Genomic DNA, 23,064 nt, shown 5'->3' on the forward strand with positions numbered 1-23,064 from the left:
GGATTTTCTTATTCGCTAAGCTCAGCTTTTTAACATAGGAGCTGAAGCTCTAGAGATCAAAGTGTTGTTTTTGAGTAAGATAAACTTCCAATCAATATTCTTTGTTTAGCTTCTTGTTTTAAACGGGAGCCAATTTCCAGTTATTTATGTAAAGCAGAAGCAATGATTAGCCTGAAGTTTAAAAGAACAACTCTGCCGACAGAGCATAAGATGCTGACCAACAGCACTTGGGCTGATTTCTCAGGAATTGCAGTGTGAGACAGTGGGGTTATTTAACTGTATTTGTTTCAAACCAGACAACACTGGTTAAGTTACTTAGTTCAAGGAAGCTTGCAGACCAGATTGATACTGTCAATTATCACATCGAGTAGCTGATCTGTTGTAAGCTGGAAGTTTTTTTTTCTGTGCTCAGAGGGTCAGCTTCTCAGCATTATTTGTAGGGATCTGGGAACTCTGTCTCCAGAAGGTTTTAGGCTGTTTCTGTAAAAAGGGATTTGATAAAATATCATATATGTTTGAAGTCATCCAAGTGGCAGAGAAAAGAAATGTAGAGAGCAATCTACAGGAAGAGTGGCGGAAAGGCAGGGAACTAGAATCTGTTCTTCTGCCTTTGATTTCTCCGATGAACAGTTCTTTCATCTGCAAGTCGTTGGTATGTATTTTTAGCTTACAGGAATTGTACTTGTGATTTGGAAATCCTTTGCATTTTAGAAATCTTTTGTAATTTGGTTATGATTTTTAAGATATAAATCCGCTATGGGTTTTAAATATGCTTTAAGAATTTTGCCTGGATTTAAATGTGTATCCTTAAACATAACTGAACTGTGTTTAAACTACTTTATTCACTCCTCCTTGGTGGGTGTGGGGGACAGCCACCACTCAAAAAATGCATATTAGCAGCTAAAATCACTTTGGAGAATAAACGGAAGTGGACTAGTCTTTGGAGAGTAGCTGTTACAGTGTAACCTCCTTTTAGTGAGAATACCTGAGGCTATTAATATTGGATATGGCTTAAGGTCTTCCTTTGAGTTTAGAACTTTGTTGCTAGCAAACTCAATACCATTACAGTAGCTACAAATTTATAGAAAGTCTTTTCAAATGTTGAATCTGCAATGCTCAGAAAATTGGAAATGTTTTTACCTTGATACGACTTTGTATAATATATGAATACAACTGTTTAGAAATTGGAGTTCACTCATCTTTGATTTGTTATAATTCAATTGTGCTTTGTTTATCGAAAAAATTGCTGAGAAATTGGTTAAATAAAGTCCAGCTAGGATGGTTTTCATTGGGTATTGAGTAGTTAAACTTTACTTGCTCAGTTTCCAACCACAGCTATACACAGAACTCTCCACTGCCAAGACATTGCCATTCTAAAGATTGGGAAGTGAATCAGAAATGCTGTCCATCACCACCAATGAGCAATCTCAGAAAAGGCAGTCAAGGAGTTAAGGAAAATCTACAGGGAAGTGTTTGCACATCATCAGCACACCCAGCAAACAACCCAATGTAATTGTCTACACAGCTTGCGCTCTGTGTTGTAAATTGCTCCCTGCCTCTGAGAATGACATCTTAGAGGCATGGAGCGACGACAGCATAGATTTCTGCTGTGTTATATAGAATTATGCACTAAGTTATAGGAATGCCAAGAACAATATTATAATGAAACAGTGGGGACCATTAAGTCATGTCTCTTTGCCGATCTGCTGTTCCTGGATTTGTTCCTTGTCTATTTTTGAGTGAAAGTAGGACAAAAGTAGGTCATATGTTTAAGTGTCATTTCCCATTGATAAAAATAGAAATGCCCCAAGTGCTGGACGATGTCATTAATGAGCATTTGGTGCTGGACAGTCACCAGATGTTGCAAAATTTCTCATACCCATGAAGTATCCTGGCCAAGTTTCCAGTCAGTGTAATTGACCTAGAAATGACCTCTAGCATTATTTAACACCTATACATGCGTGTGTGTGCGCACACATGCACACACATGCATCATGGACACACACACATAAAACAAACATGCACAAATCTGGTAAGGACTGATATTATCTTTCAAAATCAAGTTAAGGTCCGTTTTCATATCAATGTAATAAAATAAAGCAGGGTGTTGGATGGATAATCATTGTATATCATAATCATTTTGCCTAGTGTATTGGTTTTCCCTTTGAAAACAAGCAAATTCAAAGTTCTGTAAAATTCCCACCCAGTGAAGAGTGATAACAGAAAATTTATTTATGAGACTCTTCTTGTTCAATGTAGATCTTGCTCAAGTAAAATGAGGTTTCTTTGGAGGTCTCTTTAAGTAAATTAGGAAATTAAATTTATTTTGAATTATAATAGCTTATTTCAGCAAAGATTCCTATGTAAATACTGCAGGAGATAACTTAGAGAGGGAACAAATCTTCTATTAAATATGCAATGATGCTCAGAAATCTATTAACATTTCTGAATAACCACAATATTATAATTAATATTTAGGTCCAACGTCATGCATCCAATTCTTCCTGTTTGAGAAAAATACTGAAACTATGCTTTATCCAATTACCATTAGTAAGTATAAACAGCCATGTTATTGTGAACAAACTGTACCTGATGAGGCAAAAACAAAGAACTTGTATTGATATATGAAAATGGTACAAAGGGCAAATAATGACTCTGGACTTCAGGAAGGAGAAATTATGAGAACACGCAATAGTTCTCAACAAGTGGTCAGCAGTGAAAAGGGTGACATGCTTCAAGTTCCTGGATATCAATATTTCTGAAGATCAATCCTGGGCTCAACATATTGAAGTAATTGTAAAGAAGCAGAAATATTTCATTAAGAGTCTCAGGAATTTGGCATGTCACCTGAGACTCTCTTAGATTACTACAGAGTACCATGTCAAGCATTCACTGTTCAGTAAGGGGGCTCCACTGCACATGATTGGAATAAAAGCTGCAGAGGGTTGTAAAGTCAGCCAACTTCATCAAGGGGAGTAGCCCTCCCGCCTTTGAGGACAACTTTAAAAGGAGAAGTCTTCGTCCATCATAGAGGACTCTCAAAATTCAGGATGTGGCCCCTTCTCATTGCCACCATCGATGAGAAGGTCAGGAGCCTGAAAACAGACACTTAACATTTTAGAAACAGCTCCCTCCCTCTGCCATCGTATTTCTGAAAGTTCCAAGAGTCCATGAATTCAACCTCACTATCTTGCTCTATTTTTGCACTGTTAACTCTGTTTTTATATTATTTTAGACATAGTGTCATAGAAAAGTACAGCACAGAAACAGGCCCTTTGCCCCATCTACAGGGTGCCAAACCATTTAAACTGCCTACTCCCAGTAACCTGCACCCAGACCATGGCCCTCCATACCCCTTCCATAAATGTTGAAATTCAGTTTGTATGCACCTCTTGCATTGGCAGCTCATTCCACGCTGTCACAACCCTCTGAGTGAAGAAGTTGCCCCTTAACCTTTTCATCTTTCATGACCTCCATTTGTTGTCTGACCCAACCTCAATGGAAAAAGCTTGCTTGCAATTACCCTATCTATACCCCTCATAATTTTGTATATCTCTATCAAATAACCCCTCAATCTTTTAAGTTCCAAAGAACAGAGTCAACCTCAGCTTATAACCCAGGTCTTCCAATCCCGGCAACATCCTTGAAAATTTTCTGTACTTTTTCAAACTTATTTATAATTTTCCTGTTGGTAGGTGACCAAAACTGTATACAATTAGGCCTCACCAACATCTTATACAACTTCAATCTAACCTCCCACCTCCTGTACTCAGTACTTTGATTTATGTAGACCAATGTGCCAAGAGCTTTCTTTACGAACCTATCTACCTGTGATGCCACTTTCAATGAATTATGGACCAATATTCCCTGATCGCTTTGTTCTACCACACTCCTCAGTGCTCTACCATTCACCGTGTAAAGGCTACCCTGATTATCCTACCAAAGTGCAACACTTCCCAATTGTCTATGTTAAATATCATTTGCTATTTTTCAGCCCACCCATTTTTCCAGCAGGTCCAGGTCCCACTTCAGGCTCTGATTGTCTTCTTTGCTGTCCACTATACACCCAATCTTGATATCATCTGCAAATTTGGTAATCTAGTTAACCACATTATCATCAAGATTGTTGATATAGATGACAACAATGAGCACAGCTCTGATCTCTGCAGCACTCCACTAGTCAGAGGCCTCCCATCAGAGAGGCAAGCATCTACTACCACTCTCTAGCTTCCCCCACAAAGCCAATGTCTAATCCAACTTTATTACCTCATCTTGAATGCTAAGCGACTGACCTTCTTGACCAACTTCCCATGCAGGATCTTGTCAAAAGCTTTGCTAAAGTCCATGTAGACAACATCCATGGTCTTTCCTGGCAACCTCCTCAAAATACTCTATAAAATTGGTTAGGAGTGACCTATCATGCACAAAGCCATGTTGGCTATCACTAATCAGTCCATATTTACACAAATACTCATAGATCCAGTCCTTTAGAATAGCTTCCAATAACTTTCCCACTACTGATGTTAGGCTCACTGTCCTAAAATTTCCTGGATTATTTCTGAGCCTTTTTTAAATAGCAGAACAACAATTTCTGTACTTGCCTCCCACAATGTCCAAGCGAACACCTTGTCAGGCCATGGGGATTTATCAACCATAATTTGCCTCAAGGCAGCAGACACCTCCTCCTCTGTAATCTGTCTAGGGTCCGTGACCTCACTGCTGCTTTGCTTCACTTCTGTAGACTCTGCATTCATCTCCTAAGTAGATACAGATGCAAAAAATCTATTTAAGTTCTCCCCCATCACATTTGGTTCCACACATAGATTGCCATTCTGATCATCCAGAGGACTAAATGTGTCCTTTGTACGGCTTTTGCTCTTAATATACCTGTAGAATCCCTCTGGATCCTTGCTAATGTCCCCATTGAAGCTTCGCTGGTGATTGAAACATTGATACAGCAAGCAGGCAGTGTTCACAGCTGTCGAAAGGAGGTCTCTGCACTCGAACAATCTCCCTCTCTTGAGGGTGAGTGAGAGACTGTTGGCCCTCGAGTTGGAGGAACTTGAATAAGCGACGCTGCAGATTGTAACACTGAACTTGTAAGCTGTTGGTCTCTCCTCTTGACTCTTGCAGGAGCAATATCTCTCTCTCCCTTGCTAGTGGGAGAGAGCCTGTCTGAGATGTCAAGGTGTTGGAATGGACAGTAATTTTTGATGGACTCTCGATCATGGTTGCTAGGGGCTTAGCTATTGCTGGCATGGCGAGTGCTGGGGGTGATACTTTTGCTGCGAACAAGTGGGGTGGAGAGGAGGGAGATGGTTGATGCTTTGTTGCTGCTTGTGCATGGGAGGGGGCTTTGGGATTCTAACGTTTTCTGTTGTTCATTCTTTGGGGTCTTCTGTTTTGTGGATGTCTCTGAAGAGTAGTGATTTCAGATTGTACACTGTATACATTCTCTGATATTAAATTGAACCATTGATTCTCCTTCACCTTATCTGCTAGGGCAACCTCATACCTTCTTTTAGCCCTCCTGCATTTCTTACACTCCAAAAGTACCTCATTTGTTCCTTCCTGCCTGTAACTGCAATGCACCTCCTTTTTTTCCTTAAAGAGGGCCTCAATATCTCTTGAAAACCAAGCTTCCCTAAATCTTTTATCTTTACTTTACATTCTGCCAGCCACATTTAAGCTTTGTACTCTCAAAATTTCACTTTTGAAGTACTCCCACTTTCCAAGTACACTTTGGTCAGATAACAGCTGGTCTCATTCCACAAGATTTCTAATACCATCAAAATTGGCTTTTCTCCAACTTAGAATCTAAACCCATGGTCCAGACATATGCTTATCCATATTTACTTTGAAACTAATAGCATTATGATCACTAGATGCAAGTGTTCCCCTATACAATATTCTGTCTCCTTTCTGTCTCTTTCCCTAATAGCAGATCAAGTATTGCACGCTCTCTCATTGGGACTTCAATGTGCTCATTAAGGAAACTTATATGAACACATTTGACAAATTCTATCCCATCTAGTCCTTTTACAGTATGGGAGTCCCAGTCAATATGCAGAAAGTTAAAATCACCTATTATAACAACCTTACATTTCTTGCAACAGTCTGTGGTCTCTCTACAGATTTATTCCTCTAAGTGTTGTGGTCTGTTGGGTGGAATATAATATAGCCCAATTAACGTGGTCATACCCCTCTTATTGGTGAGTTCCACCTATAAAGCTTCACCAGATGAGTTGTCCAGTGTGTCATTACTGACCACTGCCCTGACACTTTCCTGTGGCTCTGTTGCATCTAAAGCAATTGAATTCCAGAATATAATGGAATCCCATTTAGAACAGAGATGTAGAGAGTTTTTTAGCCTGAGGGTGGTGAATTGGTGGTATTTGTTACCACAGGAGGTCAGGTTGTAGGGAGTATTTAAGGCAGAGATCGATAGGTTCTTGATTGGACACGGCATCAAAGGTTATGGGGAGAAGGCCAGGGAGTGCGACTGAGGAAGGGAAAAAAGGATCAGCTATGAAAAAATGGTGGAGCAGACCCAATAGGCCAAATGGCCTAATCCTGTTCCTGTCTCTTATAGTTTTCTGGTCTAATATTGAACTACCAGTCCTGTCCCTCCTACAACCAAGCCTCACTGATGGCTAAAATATCATAAATCCATGTGTTGATCCATGCTCTGAGCTCATCAATACGTCTTGGATTGAAATATACACAGCTCAGAACATTAGTTGCATGGTGCTCAACCTTTTGATTCCTGACCTTGTCAGAGGGTTTAATAACATCAGTATCCACAATCTTTTCACTATCTGTTCTGGCACGTTGGTTCCCAACCCTTTGCAACTCTAGTTTAAACCAACCCCCCTCACCCTGTGCAGCACTAGCAAACCTTTCTGCTTGGATATTAGTCCCCCTCCAGTGTTCAGATGCAAACTTTCTCTTCTGTACAGGTCCCAGTTCCCTGGAAAGGAGCCCAATGATGCCCTCCAGCCTGCACCAATTACTTAGCCATGTGTGAAACTGTATGATCTTCCTCTTTCTGGCCTAATTAGCACATGACATGAGTAACAATCCTGAGATCACAGCTCTGGCTGTCCCGTCCATGAACTTAGGACCTATCTCCCTGAGCAACACACACAAAATGCTGGTGGAATGCAGCAGGCCGGGCAGCATCTATAGGAAGAAGCACTGTCGATGTTCCGGCCCGAGACCCTTCGGGGTCCACCAGCATTTTGTGTGTGTTGCTTGAATTTCCAGCATCTGCAGATTTCCTCGTGTTTACCTATCTCCCTGAACTCCCTTTGCAGAACCTCATCACTCTTCCGACTGATACATTGCTACCTATATGGACCACGACCTCTGGCTGCTTATCTGCAGGACTTAAAAATGCTGAGGATTTGATCCGAGATGTCCCGGACCCTGGCATCCCTGAGGCAATATACCAGCCAAGAATCTCATTCCCATTCACAGAACCTACTTTTTGTTCCCCTAATTAACGGATACCCCATCACCACAGCTTGCCTATTCTTCCCCCACCCCTTCCCTTCTGAGTCACAGAGCCAGACTCAGTGCCAGAAGCCTGTCTCCCATGATCTTCCTCTGGTAGGTCATCCACCACCCCACCCTCCCAACAGTATCCAAAGTGATTTACCTGTTGTTGAGGGGGATGGCCACAGGGGAACTCTGCACTGGCCCCTTAACCCCTTTCCCCTTCCTGACTGTCACCCAGTTTCCTGTGTCCTGAACCTTGGGTGTAACTACCTCTCTATATGTATTCCTTCTGTAATTTATGGTAATGTTTATGTATGGTGTTGCACTGCTGGGTCAAAAAATTTCAAGACAGAAGTAAGTGAGAATAAACCTGATTCTGATTCTCAAGTGCAAGGTTTAAGTTTAACAATGATACAAAAATAGGCGGAAGGGCATATTGTGCATCTGCCATGAAATATGATATGTAGCTTAATTGGGAGAAAACCTAGCAAATGCAATTGAATGTGGGAAACTTTGATGTCACGGAGAAACCAAAAGCAGATGATTATCTAAATGGAAGAAAGATTACAATGATGGATATGGAAGTTCTAGTGCATGCATCACAGAATTAGCAAATGGTTAAATAGGGAAATGAGATGTTGGCCCTTCCTGCAAAGATGTTTAAAATTAGGGAGGTATACTTGCCAGTGATAGAGCATGGTGGTCAAGACATACCTCGAATTAAGTGTGCATATTTTGCACCCCTTAGCCAAAAAAGTAATGTAAGATCATATGACCATAAAAATAGGAGCTGGATTAGGCCTTTTGTTACATCACGTCTGCTCTGCCATTCCATCATGGCTGATTAATTATCCCTCTCAACCTTATTCTCTCTTTCTTCTCCCCATAACATTTGATGCCCTGACTAGTCAAAACCCATCAAGTTCTGGTTTAAATATACCAGCTACATGGACTTTACAGCCATCTGTTGCAATGAATTCCGCAGATTCATCACCCTCTGATTAAAGACATTCCTTCTCGTCTCTGTTCTAAAGGGTTGTCTTTCCATTTTGAAGCTGGCCCTCTGTTCCTAGACTCCTGCACTATAGCAACATCCTCTCCACATGAATTCTATCTCGGCCTTTCAATATTCGATAGGTCTTGATGAGATACTCCCTCAATCTGCTAATCTTCAATGAGTGCAAACCTAGAGCCATTAAACCCTCATCATATGTTAACCCTTTCAGTAGCAACCTCCAGTGTATTAGCATTGGACAAAGACTAAAGGCAATTCACCAGGCTAATTCCTAGGATGAACACGTAGTCCTACCAAGACAGATTGAATAGATTGGGTCTGTATTTCTTGGAGTTTAGAAGTATGAGAGGTGACCCTACTGAAACATTTAAGGTGCTAGGATTTGAGAGGGGAGATGTGGAGATGTTTTCACTAGTGTGAAATTCAATAAAAGAACATAGTGTAGCTCCAAAAAAAAGAGCCAGTCATTTAAAGTTGAGGTGCATAGCAATTTTTTCTCTCAGACAGTAGCATATTTTTGGAGTTCACTGCCCCTAAAATAGTCGTAGACCGGATAATATAGATTTATTTAAGGGGTTAGCAAATACTTGAAAAATTGTGAAACTTAAGGTTATGGGAAACTGGCACAGAAGAAGAGTTGAGGCATAAGTCAGCCATGATCATATTGAATGCCAATGAAGTCTCCAGGGGCTTAGTGACCTTCTACTCATTTTTTTCATGCGTTCTTCTATTGGAGAACATTTGGTGAGGTAGGTTTTCTATTTTTAGACTGAGATTCTGTGGCGCAGGAATGTTGGCACTTAGTTCAATCTGAATAGTGCTCTCTTGATGTGAGGCCAGAAACCTTGAACCAGATTCCAGGAGCAATTATTTACATAGCTCAGACAGGCTTGCAATGGTGCCGAACCAAATTGAGCTCTTTAATATTTAATATGTGACATCATCTGAATAGTGAGTCAAAGTAATGCCTTGAAACCAATCCCAGACATCTCTTTTAGAATTGTAGAAAACATTTTATATGCAAATTAAATTCATAGTACAGTGAATTTGGTAGTAATTCATGGGAATATTTTACTCTGAATCTGTGTCTATGATTTAATGTGCGTACTAATTTTAGGAAGCAAACAGCCAAACAGTAAATAACATATAGTAGGGATTGGAAAGACTAATAAAATCTTTAAACCAAAATTTACTCTTCACTTTGAAGTATTACAGCTTTGGATAATTTACCACTTGATTCTCTATTTCTTTGGTGACAGAAGCAGGCTTAAGCCCTATGCCATTTCAGTCTCTAGAACAGGAATTGCTGTCTGATTGCGTGATAACGAATTAGGCACTGATTACCAGAGCAGCAAAAGCAATGTTTTGGAAATGGTAAGTGATTTCTCACAATAAGTCTCTGTAGAAAAAGGAGATATTCTCCTCGCTATTCGGAGAGAATTGAAAGGGATTTGATTTGATTGTGGTAGGGTGGTGTTGGGAAGGATGAGGAATACACCAATATTAGGAGGCTTAATTTTGTGGTAATTCCTTGAGCATTATAATCTAATAAAAATAGTCCAACATCTGACAATCTACAGGAAGAAGGACAAGTCTAATGTATAGTTCAAAGTTCATGGCAAATTTTATTATCGAAGTACATATATGTAACCATATACAACCCTGAGATTCATTTCCTTGTGAGCATATTCAACAAATCTATAGAATAGTAACTATAAGAGAATCAATGTGAGACCATTCAACTAGGGTGATCAACCAGAGTGCAGAAGACAATAAACTGTGCAAATACAAATATAAATAAGTAGCAATAAACAATGAGATAATGAGATGAAGAGTTCTTGAAAGTGAGTCTATTGGTCATGGTAATATTTCCACAATAGGGTAAGTTAAGTTGTGTGAAGTTATCCCCTTTTGTTCAAGAGCCTGATGGCTGAAGGATAGTAACTTGTTCTTGAACATGGTGGTCCGAGTCCTTATAATTGTGTAGATTAGTAGAATGTCAATTTTACTATAAATAGACTAACAGTGAAATGTGAACAAAATAAAAGTTGATCTATATGGAAATAAGTCTGTATTCAGTGGCAATTTAAGAGCATAGGCACTCTCATTTGTATTTAGCAAATAGTTAAAATTTAAGACAGCCAAATTTTAATACCATAGGTCTCTGGATTGTGACTCCAATTTCTCTTGCTGTCATTCATAATTAGATAGTTGTTATTTTATCCAGTCTTCTAAGAAGCTCAAGCTTATCAAATGCAAGCAGTAGCAGGCATTACTTTCCTGGTGGACTATCTGTGACAGTGTCTAAAGCTTTAGGGTGAATCAGTGCTTCTTCCTGGTATTAACATTTTTCTGCATATTACAATGGCAAATTTCTCCATATTTTAAACAAATTGTATGCCTAAAACACTTCTACAGTCAATTCCAAGCAGTTGCATAACACCGTATTTTACCACTAATCTGTTCTGTTCTTTATAAGTTTGACTTTGGAAATAAATAATAACCTGTCCATCACTAAGTTAATAACTAGAAAAATATTTTTTGGAATATTTAGGAATGACATACTTGACTTATTTTTTTAATAATATAACTGTGATATTAAAGCTAAACTTAAAGCTTGCCAGTATCAGTAAAATGAACATCATTTGACTTCAATAACATTTTCCATACATGAGATCAGAGATCCTGTTCTTGCATTACACTTTGGATCAAATAATAAACATTTTAAAAATAAGAATAATTTAAATTTCAAAGAGGGAAATATTTTTTGGATTTCGAGAAGGTAATTTGCTTTTGTTGCTATTTATAAATATTCTTGTGATTTATGTATGAATAAAACTAGGTTTCATGGATACTTAGTGAATTTCAGCTCTCAAAAACTGGTCTGGCAGACATTTAAAGACAGGGACCTGAAAAAACCTGCAGATGCTGGAAATCCAAAGCAACAAACACAAAATGCTAGAGGAATTCAGCAGGCCAAGCAGCATCTATGGAAAAGAATAAACAGTCGACGTTTTAGACCAAGACCCTTCATCAATACTCAGAACATCAGAGACGCACGTCTGATTGACCTCCACCAATGCTGGAGACCAAAAATTGGATCTGTTCTGGCAATGGTCTTCTGTAATGTGAACCTGTTCACAGCACAGCTAATGTTTCTCATTGGATTTAGGTGAGAGACTGGTTGGAATTATACTATTAAAATCTGTTGGGTTTCATATTGCAGCATCAATCCATTTTCCATCCAAATTCAAGTTTTGTTTAATAAGATACCACCCACTACAATCTATTTTATTGGAAGTCATAATATGAAGTTTAAATTTAACATTTATAGAGGATGGATTTATGTGAAGTAAATACAAAGGGTGTCTATTTTAATTACTTATTTTTTCATTATGTATGATTGAGTATAAACATAACACTTCATAGTAGAAAATGTAATGTAACAGAAGGCATTTTAAATGTATGTGCTTACTGATGCCTTAAGTCCTGCAAACTAGAGGCTGATTCGCTGGAGGTTAATATGGCTTTATATCTAGTATTTCACTGACCCAAATTCCATTTTACGGGCTGTACAGCAGTCAATTTTAATTAGGAAACAAACTAGCTCATCATACCTTAAAAAGGCATTCACATGAAATATTGAGTCTCATTAGCGGCAGAGCCAATCGTGAAACAGAATATGGATGACTGCAGCATGTTGAGAAATTATAATAGTGATAAAAGGTGGCATTATCATCAATTCCAAGTGCATTTTTAGGTTTATTGTGTTTGTTGAAAATTGGAGAACACTGCAATGTCAGCACAAAAGAAGCATCAGTAAAGCACTGAATCATGTTTTTGAGAATTAGCTAACTAGGAAAAGAAAATTGGATTAATTCCCTATTAAATGTAGCATGAATGCAATGCAATGTAGTCACAAATGACCTGAAAAGCCATATTCAGTTGCAGTTACTAGAGTCCAAGGGACTGCAGAGCAGAGCAAGCTCACTTAGTGCTGTTAAAACAAAGTGATGCAGTTTAGCTAAAACCGTTAGCAATATGTTGTTCTTGTATTGTCGGTAGGTAACTAACTATAGCAGGTTGCTTTTATAACTATAAAGCAGAATGCTGCAAATCTGAATGGAAATATGGTGAATGCCAACAACAATTAGCCATAATACAGAGAGAAAAGTTGTTTTATGTTTCTGGTCTATGATTTCCATCAGTGGGAGAGTTAACAATTAATAAGCATTTACACAGTCATACAGGGATTGAAGTTGGGAGAAAGACTAGACAAGGAGAGGATGGGAAGAAGGGATGAATAATAGAAAGGGTGATGTTCAGTAAGGATGTTTGTTTTTCTCCCTATCACTGCTATCCTGCACTAAATTATGAATCTTTCCCTTTGTTCTTTGTTCTTTCTTCTTTACCCAACACAAACAACTAATTTTCCAGCAAGCCGCTGGCTTATCTGCTTAACAAAAGACTAGTCTTTTACAAAGTTCAAAACAAACAAAGAACCAGGCATTAAGCAAGAACAAATGAATCAGGATATTTGTAATTCTCCAGTTCCTCTGGCATTTTGTATGTTTTACTCTGGATTTCTAGCATCTGAAGAATCGCTTGCGCTTATGTTTGCAATTAGCATGATTTCCCATTCTCACAGAAATTATTTGATTTGCAAAGTTATAATTTTCTTCACAGACATTTCACAGGTTCTTCTTTGTCTTTATCTTCCTGAATTCATTGAATTGGAGTGTGGAAGACTGAGACTGTGATCAGTCACTAAGTTACTCTGGTTGATTTAGTAACTTGATTTCTTTTGCCATTGAAATATCCAGAGCACTTCATAATAGCCACACTGATGATATTCATATTACTGGAGATCTTGTTGATAACGTGTGTGTAGATAACATGTCAGTGTCACATGAAGATTAGGTCATTCTCATGTTAATGACACAGTCAAACAAGCCAAGGGCACACATGAAATGATGCAAGACACTGGTGTGTGACTTCTGTGAAAAGTCTATTGATGATGAGTGGGAAACGAGGTTTCTAAAGCAGTTAGTTAATGCATAAATGGATGCGGAAAAGTAAAACCAATGTCAGCAAGTCCAGAAATGCATTCAAAAGACTCAAAGGCAGGTCGCTTTCACGCAACACATTCAAAACAAATTATTTCACAAGCACCAATGCTTTTTTTTACTTCCCTGAATACAAGCAGACAGACTATTTTACATTTTACAGGTTTACTTCTTCAATGTATAAGAAAACAGTTATGTCAAAATTTAAGAAGAGCAATACCTAATAAAAGAAGCCAAATATTATATATTTCATAATACGCTTCATCCTACTCAAGAAGGTTCGTGCATAGGATCGTAGAAAATTTACAACAGAGAGACCACTTATGTCACTAGATTTATGCAGGACAAAAAGAGTTAGTTTACCTAATCTCATCCTCCAGTACTTGCTCTGTAGCCTTGCAGCTCAAGGTACTCATCGTGCACACTGGCTACTTTAAAATGCAGTTTGCAGTGAGCTCCAATCCCTTGCAATCTCTGGGTGAAACAGTTTTTCAACATGCTCCCCACATTCCTTCCAGCAATTAATTTATAATGTTAAAATAAAATAACTGCAAATGCTGATAATGCCTAATTTTAAAAAAACAGATGCTGAGCTTCAAACACAAAAATATCTGCAGATACCGGAAATCCAAAGCAACACACATAAAATGCTGGAGGAACTCAGCAGGCCAGGCAGCATCTGTGGAAATGAATAAATAGTCGACGTCTCGGAGCAAGGACCTTCTTCAGTACTCAGAACATCAGAGACACGGAACTGCTTGACCTGCAGTAATCCTGGAGATTGAAAGTTTAGTCCGAGACATCAACTGTCTACTCTTTTCCATAGATCTTGTTTCTTTTGACTCATCAGCTAAGGGAACTAGATCATTCTTATTTACTTCAAGAAAATCCTCTTACTTTATACTCCTCGATCAATCCTCTCCTTAACCACTGCTGTTCTAAAGACACCCCTTATCCAATCTTTCCCATAGATTGATCTGAACAATTTGTACAGACACACTGCCGTAGGTCAAATCTCTTACCACAGCTATTGTTAGTGTAACACTTACCCAACAGGCTGGTATATGTCTAGGGGAAAAAGGAGATCCAGCCACTCACCAACCCCACCTCCCGTACACGCAGGTGCTGTGGGAATCAAGTTTATGCCGCGCGCACACACACCATATCAAACTCACACCAGATACCGTTATGGAATACACTTTAAAGATTTTACTAAAACAAAAAGAGTACTATGCAATACAATATATTTGAAAGAAAAGAAAAAGTAAAAGGCGCCAACTTATCAAAATTCAGTCAGTTTAGTGCACATCGTTGGAGCCCAACCATTGAACCATTCGACCCCTCATCACTTTCCTCCGACCTCCACGTCTTCACACCTGGGACCACCCCGGTGGTCGACCAAGCAGTGCAGAGCACGTCCACCGCCCTCGGTGTCTTCTTCCCGACTTCCCTGAAAAAAACGCGAAAACCCCCAAGCTCCCAACCTCACCAGACAAAATAACATTCCCCATTGGTTAACAAATGAATACAATCCCCATATCAGCAAGTCTAAAGCTAAACAACTGTGAGAGAGATACTTATCAGACAAAGAAGCATTCCTACTCTTAACAAACCAAATAAGCCCTTTTGAGTAACATACACAGGACATTGTACATTAGCAATGTTTAATGTAATACATAGGAATACATATAATAAAAATAGTAATGTATCATTCTGAGTAGTGTTATCATATAAACATTTAGCCCACCACAGACAAGAATAAAGTCAGGGTGTGGTGTGGTGAGAAGATGTTAGTATAATTTAGATAGGTAATCTGAAAATTGATGCTTTCTTGGATATTCTAAGTACTCCTACGATACGACCTCTCTTCTGGATTGGGTCCCCAGCTGGAAAAAATTCTTGGAGGAACAAGCTGCTGCAGAGGCAAAACATCGTTCCTGATATAAGGACTCTAGCTGAAACATTGACAATCCCTTTGGCTCCATAGGTACTGATACACTGAGTTTCCTCTACCAGTTCGATATATTTTTACTCTGAAAACAACCTCGGTCACCTATTTGATTTCAAGTCACGTAAGGAAGATTTCAGAAGAAGTACAGGGCCATAGAAAACATAGAAAACTATCAGCCTCAGAATAGAGGGGCATCCTTTTAGAACGGAGATGAGAAGGAATTTCGTAGCCAGAGAGTGGTGAACCTGTGGAATTCCTTGTCATAGGCAGCCATGCAGGCTAAGTCTTTATTTACATTTAAGGCAAAGGTCGATAGATTCTTGATTGGTCAGGGTATGAAGGGATATAGGGAGAAGTCAGGAGAGTGGGGCTGAGAGTAAAATTAGATCACTCATGAGGAAATGGTGGAGTCGATTCTATGGGCCAAACAGCCTAATCTGCTCCTATATATTATGGTCTATGGTCTTAAAACAATCCTAACTTGATCTTGCTGGTCTTTCTTTCGGGGTTGAAAGAAAGTGATGTAGTTGGATGTAGGAGTTTAGAGGATTAGACTGGGACATTCCTGTTCATCCAGCATAAACATTTCATTTACCTTTTGTCACCTGCAGGAAAGCTTCTATAGCAGACTTACAAGTTTACATATGAAAAAAGTTAAAATAAGTACCTCTAGCCTCATCAACACATTTAAATTTTTACCTTGGCCTTTGAGACCAAGATGACCACCTGTAATCTCGTGTTGATTCTTTGAAACTAAAAGTTGAGGGCTGGAAGTGGGTTTAACACCTTTAGAAATTTATCTATATCCAGGCCCCAGGTTCACCACCAGTTTTCTGGTGAGTAAAATCCATTCCTTAATATGCTTGAATCAAATTACTTCATCTGCTATATCTGGAAAGTTAAATGATACTAAAAGCATGAGTGTCTCAGTGTCAAAAGGTTATGCAATAAGATTGTATGAAGTATTTTCTATCTCAGTAATGTATTTCAATATTTCATTCAGAACGTTGTTTTGTGGGTTTTGGAAATAGGGACAATTTACAACCAATGGGCAGTTCAATCTTCCAGGACATTCTCCAAGTTATGAAGTACTACATCAGAAAATTATGGCTTATTTTAGAAGTACAAAAAGCTAACTAATTACATGTATGGTTTATTTTCTAAATTTAAGTCTGAGAAGTGAAACCAGACATTTTTCATTAAGATTGCTAAATGTGAAATAAACATCAGATTTTTCAACTTCTTAAAGTTGTCACATCATGAATTTCACCTTGTTTAATTTGACCCTATTACATAATCCACCACAGCTGGAGAATAATAGCATTCCAAAAAATTATTGATCATTTTTACTTAAGCCATAGATGCCCAGGTGACAATAAGCAAAGATTTCAATTGCTGAGGACCTAAAGAGATTCTTGGTTATCATCTGGATATGAAACATGAAAACTGTTTTGGTGAAATTATAGTTTTATTAATTTCACTTTTTCAGGAACCCTTTAGAGGTTTGAGGCAATGGCAGGTGAAAAGCAGGGGAAGTATACTCAATTCTGTGGAAAATATTTAGAAGAATCAGATTGTAACAAATGCAGAAGAAGTCCATCAAAAAATAAATAAATGTAAACATTCCTCTGTTTGACAGAATTCAAGCAATTCAGCTACAAGTCAATTTTGTGCACAGTATTTTAAGAACACTTTATTAACTTTAGAGGAGAAGGAATGTTGATTCTTCATAATGATATCAGGGTTTGAAGGGTTAAACTTTGAAGACAGATTACATAAATTGATTTAGCATTCCCTGCAGATTAGAACTGACCCAAATGAGATAATGAAATTATAGAGAAAATCAGTAGGATAGATAAAATAAAACCAGATCTTTTAGAATAGAAATTTAGAGCAAGAAAGAATGATCAAGAAATTTAAAGTGTGTTAAAAAATGGCACCAGGTGGGAAGTATTTATATTAGGGATTGTAAATATCCAAAACCCCTTCATAAAAGATGGAATGTTGTTAACTGCTCTCTTCTCGTTGTTGCCATGGAAAAGGAGGTCCCACGCTATCAGTTTCATGAAAAGTTATTACCCTTCAACCATCAGGCTCCTGAACTAACATGGGTAACTTCACTCACCCTATCTCTGAATTCCACAACCTATGGACTCACTTTCAAGAACTCTACAACTCATGTTCTCAATACGTATGTATTTATATATTTATTTATCAAACCCAATTAATTAATTAATAATTGATAGATTTATTTTGTATTTGCACTTCTCTTGCACATTGGTTGTTGGTCAGTCTTTGTGTGTAGTTTTTTCATTCATTCTCTGATTTCTTTATTCTGCTGTGATTGCGAGCAAGAAAATGAATCTCAGGATTGTATATGGTGCAATATGAGTGCTTCGGTAATGAATTTACTTTGAACTTTGAACTGCTCAAAACAGGATTCAATGGATATTATACCAGGGATATTATACCAGACTGGACTGCACCCAGCCAATAGTCCTGTTTCAGCCCCACAGTCTCACAGCATCTTATGTCTGCCTGGCTGTAGCCAATTCCTAAGCCTTGCCTTTTGTGGCAGTTTAGTGAACTGAGGTGGATTCTGCTGACAGGAGGCTTTTTCACTGATTTCATTTGTCCCTGGTTATCAGAACATTTGGAAGTAATTAGGAAAAATGTAAACAATATAAAACTATTTCAAAAATATGTTAAACTCCTTTTAGTTGATAAAAAAATCTATAAATAAATATCCTGTCAAATAAAGAAAATTAGATAAATAAGTTTATTTAAGATTGGCGACCCCAGCTAGCTTAGCTAAACATGAACAAATTAACTTTTCCTGCTTCCAAGCTGTATGACTCTATGACTGGGGAAAAAATGGAGGATATGAAGCCCCTTGATTCAGCAGCTTACAGGCTGTTCCTAACTTCCATGCTTAAGGTGCACAAACACAGTAGTCTGGAACATGGTGACTGGAGATAGCATATGACTGAATATTCTGCATGGCCACATTATCTACCAGCTTCAATGAGAGAAAAAAAAGCAATGGCCATTTATAAGAGGTGAGTAGGTCACCCATGATCAGGACAGTGAATTGTGCCTTCCTGTTCATGATGCTACAATCCTATTGCTTTGGATGTTCAAAGATTCAAAGGTACAAGGTACACTTATTATCAAAGTATGTATGCAGTATTTAACCGTGATGTTCATCTTCTCCACAGACAACCACAAAATAAAGAAAACCATGGAACCCATTCAAATAAAAAATGTCAAACACTCCAAGCACAAAAAACAAATTGATCCAATGACAACAAGAGCATCAAACACTGACACCAACCACACCCCCGCTGTGCAAAAAAAAAACAAATTGTGCAAAAGACAACTCAATCTGTATGCAAAAAAACACGCAAATGGCAACAAGAAAGAATGAAGAATAATACAGAAAATAAAACAGAAAATCGAAAGAGTCCATATTCAGTTCAGCTCTATGTTCATTATCTGCAGGTTGCCCTGATTCAAAATCACCTAAAATGCATCTTAAAGAGTGCTCACAGATAATGGCCTAATTATGAGCTGAGCATTCAAATTATTGGGATCAAAGAATCAAAAGTGATGAATTGAGAGAGAGAAATGGCATCAAGTTAACATCGCAGTTAGCGTGACACTATTACCACTCAGGGTGTCGGAGTTTGAAGTTCAATTCTGACATCATCTGTAAGGAGTCTGTACGTCCTCCCCGTGGAATGCAGTGGTTTTCTTTGAGTGTTCAGGTTTCCTCCCACAGTCCAAACACGTACTAGTTGGTTGGTTAATTGGTCATTGTAAATGTTGCCGTGATTAGGCAATGGTCAAATCAGTGGTTGATTTTCCACACCGTAGCTCAATACATAAATAAATAAATCCTCCTTTTGAAGCCTCAATATTGGCGACTGTACAACAGGAACAGTGACATCTTGTACCTATGTAGAGTTCTTAATTTGTTATATATCTTAAATTGTTTCGGAGAAATGAAGTTTGTCACTTCCAATATAAAGATTTATAAAGGTAGGTAACTGAGAGTCTGGTCAAAGAGGTGAAATTTTAAAAGAAACTGAGGATTCTTCAAACTGTAAAGCAGTAAATGTTATCTATCAAATGAAGAAAAGAGGGGGAGAATATATGGGAACTATATACCAATTTGCTTGTTTTCAGTAATGAGGAAAACATTGGAGTATATGATCAAGGAAAGGTACTTGAAAATTAAGTACGATACATCTGAGTAAATATGATTTTTTGAAAAGGGAATCATGCTTGACAAATCTTTTGGAAGTTTTTGAGGTCGAAATGGGAGAATGGATAAGAGTGTTGACAGTGGTGAATTGGGATTTTCAGGAACCTTTGATGATATACCAAAGTCTATTAAACAAAGTAAGAGTAAACCACATTGGGATCATGTATTTCTGTGGACTGAAGATCTGATGTTGAACAGAAAATAGAGAGAGAATAAATAGATAATTTTAGGTTGGAAGGTTCTGACCAATGAGTGCCACAGAGATCAGTTCTGGGTTCTGGATTCAAATCATTGAGGAATACAGAAGCAACTTATCCAGTTGTCTTGATCTACTAGTGGCTGTTTAGTCTGTGAATAGTGTGCAAAGAAATTTCAAAAGGACATAGGATATAATGCAAGAGCAAGGATAGAGCCAATAGAAAATAATGTGGAAAATCGTAAGGTCAACCGTAGATTGAAGAATAGAGTGTGTTTAAAATGGTGATGAATGCAAAGATGTTGATGTTATGAGGAAGATGATTGTATTGATCTCACTTGGATGTTCTCGTACATGAATCACTGAAAGTTAATGTGCAAGTACTGAAAGCTATTAGGAAGGCAAACAACTGTTTTTCATTATGCAATCTTCATGCAAGTACATACGACGAGACATCTACTCTAATAGTATAAAGTTTATATGAGACTGAATCCACAAGATAGTTCACAGATTTGGTCTCACTACAAAAGAAAGTTTATACCTGAAAAGTGGACTTCAAATATATATTAAGCTTCCTGCATCATCACTGTGTCTAAATTCAACAACCCTCTCCCCAGCAGTGTTGTGGGAGCAACCTTTGCTAGAAAGGCATCACCATATTTACAGGCAATTAGGGATGGGCAAGGAATGCTGGTATTGACCACAAGTCCATATTCAAAAAAGAGAATGGGGAAAAAAATCTGGTATGTTTTGGTTTTGTTGGGCAAAAGTATACTGGAAAACTTTGAGTGAAGTTTCAATGATTACACCTAATCTGACAGCTGGTGAATTTAAATTAAGTTAATTAAATAAAGTGGGAATAAAAATAAATATTATTAGTAACATTGACTAAAAAGTTTCTGGACTGTCAGAAAAGACACCTGATTCATTAACATGCTACATGCTGATCCAGTCTAGTCTGGGTTTTCATAACTTTAATATAGTAATATATTTGTAATATATAAGTAATATAATTGACTCTTAGCTGTGATCTACCAATAAAATATAATTGTAGCAAAATAGGTGCCAAGAACAAGATGGAATCCAGCTGGTCCTTGCCATCAAACTACAGACCAGATTCAACAAAGTTCAGGGCACTCATGGTCCAGTACAATTCTGGAAAGTCCTCGGTATGGTGTTAGAATTAAAATTGTTATCTCAAGGTTCAGTCGAACATCCTCTTACTCATGGATGAAAATTCTTTTCTGAAAATATTCCAGAATCCCCATATTCATCAGTATCCATGTAACAAACTCCTTAACTATCAATCAAACAATGAGCATAAAGTGCGGAAAACAAACTTCATGTAATTACGTCATCACATTAGACCTCTTAAAGTGTACCCTAACTCAATGACAGTTTATTAATTATTTCTATATTTCCACCCATTACATTACTCTACGCAAGGTCCCCCAGAATTCACAAAAACCGACATTGTGAGCCTGTGCAGAGATTGGATGAGCCATCCAGCTTGGTTCCTATGTTTCATGGTTGGATTAACAGCAGGTGTCTCTGCTTCATCTATGGCTGTGTTGACACGGTCATGGTCATGTCATGGTGCCAAGGACATGGTAGTGGAATCCTTCAAATTTTGGTGGGCTGTTTTAAGGCAAACTGCTAAAATTCATTCACATTTTCCTCCTCTAGCTATGATAAAAGTCTTTTCTCTCAGTTCCAAAATTGTAAAGCCATTGAAAGGGGGCCCATTCCAAAAAAATCCTGCAGCTTTTTTGTAGTGTAGGGTGGTGCAAAATGCATAATAACAGAGACTTTTAATGGGAGGGAGTTTGCACCTTCTGTGGAGATGCAATGCCCAAGAAAGTCAATGGTTGAAACCCAAACTGGCATTTAGCAGGGTTAATAGTCAACCCATGTCAGCTTAAGCACTTGAAAGGTGTGCAGAGATGTCATACATCAGATTCAGATGCACTGAGAATAAAAATGTTATGCAAGTAAACAAAAAGAAAATCTAGATCTTTTAATACAGAGTCCATCAGCCGGTGAAAAGTCTGTGCTGTATTTTTCAGCCTAAATAGCATGCGCCGAAACTCAAAGGCCAAAATGGGGCTATCTCAGCTGTTTTGGGAATGTGATCCAAGCACACAGGCACCGGATGGCAGTCCCTAACTAATAGACTTCAGAAAAAAATTAACTTCCCAGCTGGACCTGTCAAGAAGTCTTGGATGTGTACGACTGGTTAACAATTGGGGGTGGTGACCTCATTAAGGCGTCGGTAATCGCCATTGGACTTAGGGACCATTTGGAGGAGCAAAGCCCTGAGGCAATTCAACCTGCATCTTTCCATGTAGTAAACCCAGTCTCCAATGTTGCCAGCTTTTCTGGGTCAAGTCTACATGCACAGGCTTGGACTACTGGGCCAGTTGTCCATGTGGTGTTCAACCTCATGTTTTGTGACTGCTGTGGAGAATGTGGGCTTGGTGAGGTTTGGGAATTCACCCAGCAGTCAAGTGAATTCGCATGTGGTAATCCATGTGCTTGACAGAGTTATTGTGGGGAGCTTACTGGGGAGCTGGGTAATGACCCAAAGTCCTTGACATCCACAAGCCAGCAGTTCTTAAGATCTACCTACAGTCCTTGGGCACACAGGAAATCTGCACTGAGCAGAGGTCTAGCTCTTTATCCAGGACAAAGTCACATGTACAATGTCACCCACTGAAGTACAGTGTCACTCATCATATCTTGTAAATCTGGATTCTGGTCTTGCTGGTGGCCTCCAGTGAAGTTTCATCACTCTTTGCTTCTTATTAGTAGATGACGCTGGCAGCACACTCACTTGAGCATCTGTGTCACACAAGGAGCGCCCCCCTGAAAGGATGTCCATAATAAACAGTAGGCAACCCTGGCAGCCAGAACCCAAGGTGAATGCTCTGGTGTCTGATACGTTGGAACTGTCAAAGCTGCAAGGCGATCAGTGCTTCCTAGCATTCATACCAAAGCGAGCATGGTATAAGCACAGACCTGATGTTGTCTGTTTCGCAGCCAAGGGAGTGTGCGTGCTGGAGGCCCTGC

Source organism: Hypanus sabinus, chromosome 15 (assembly GCF_030144855.1).
Source record: "Hypanus sabinus isolate sHypSab1 chromosome 15, sHypSab1.hap1, whole genome shotgun sequence".
Lineage (NCBI taxonomy): Eukaryota > Metazoa > Chordata > Chondrichthyes > Myliobatiformes > Dasyatidae > Hypanus > Hypanus sabinus.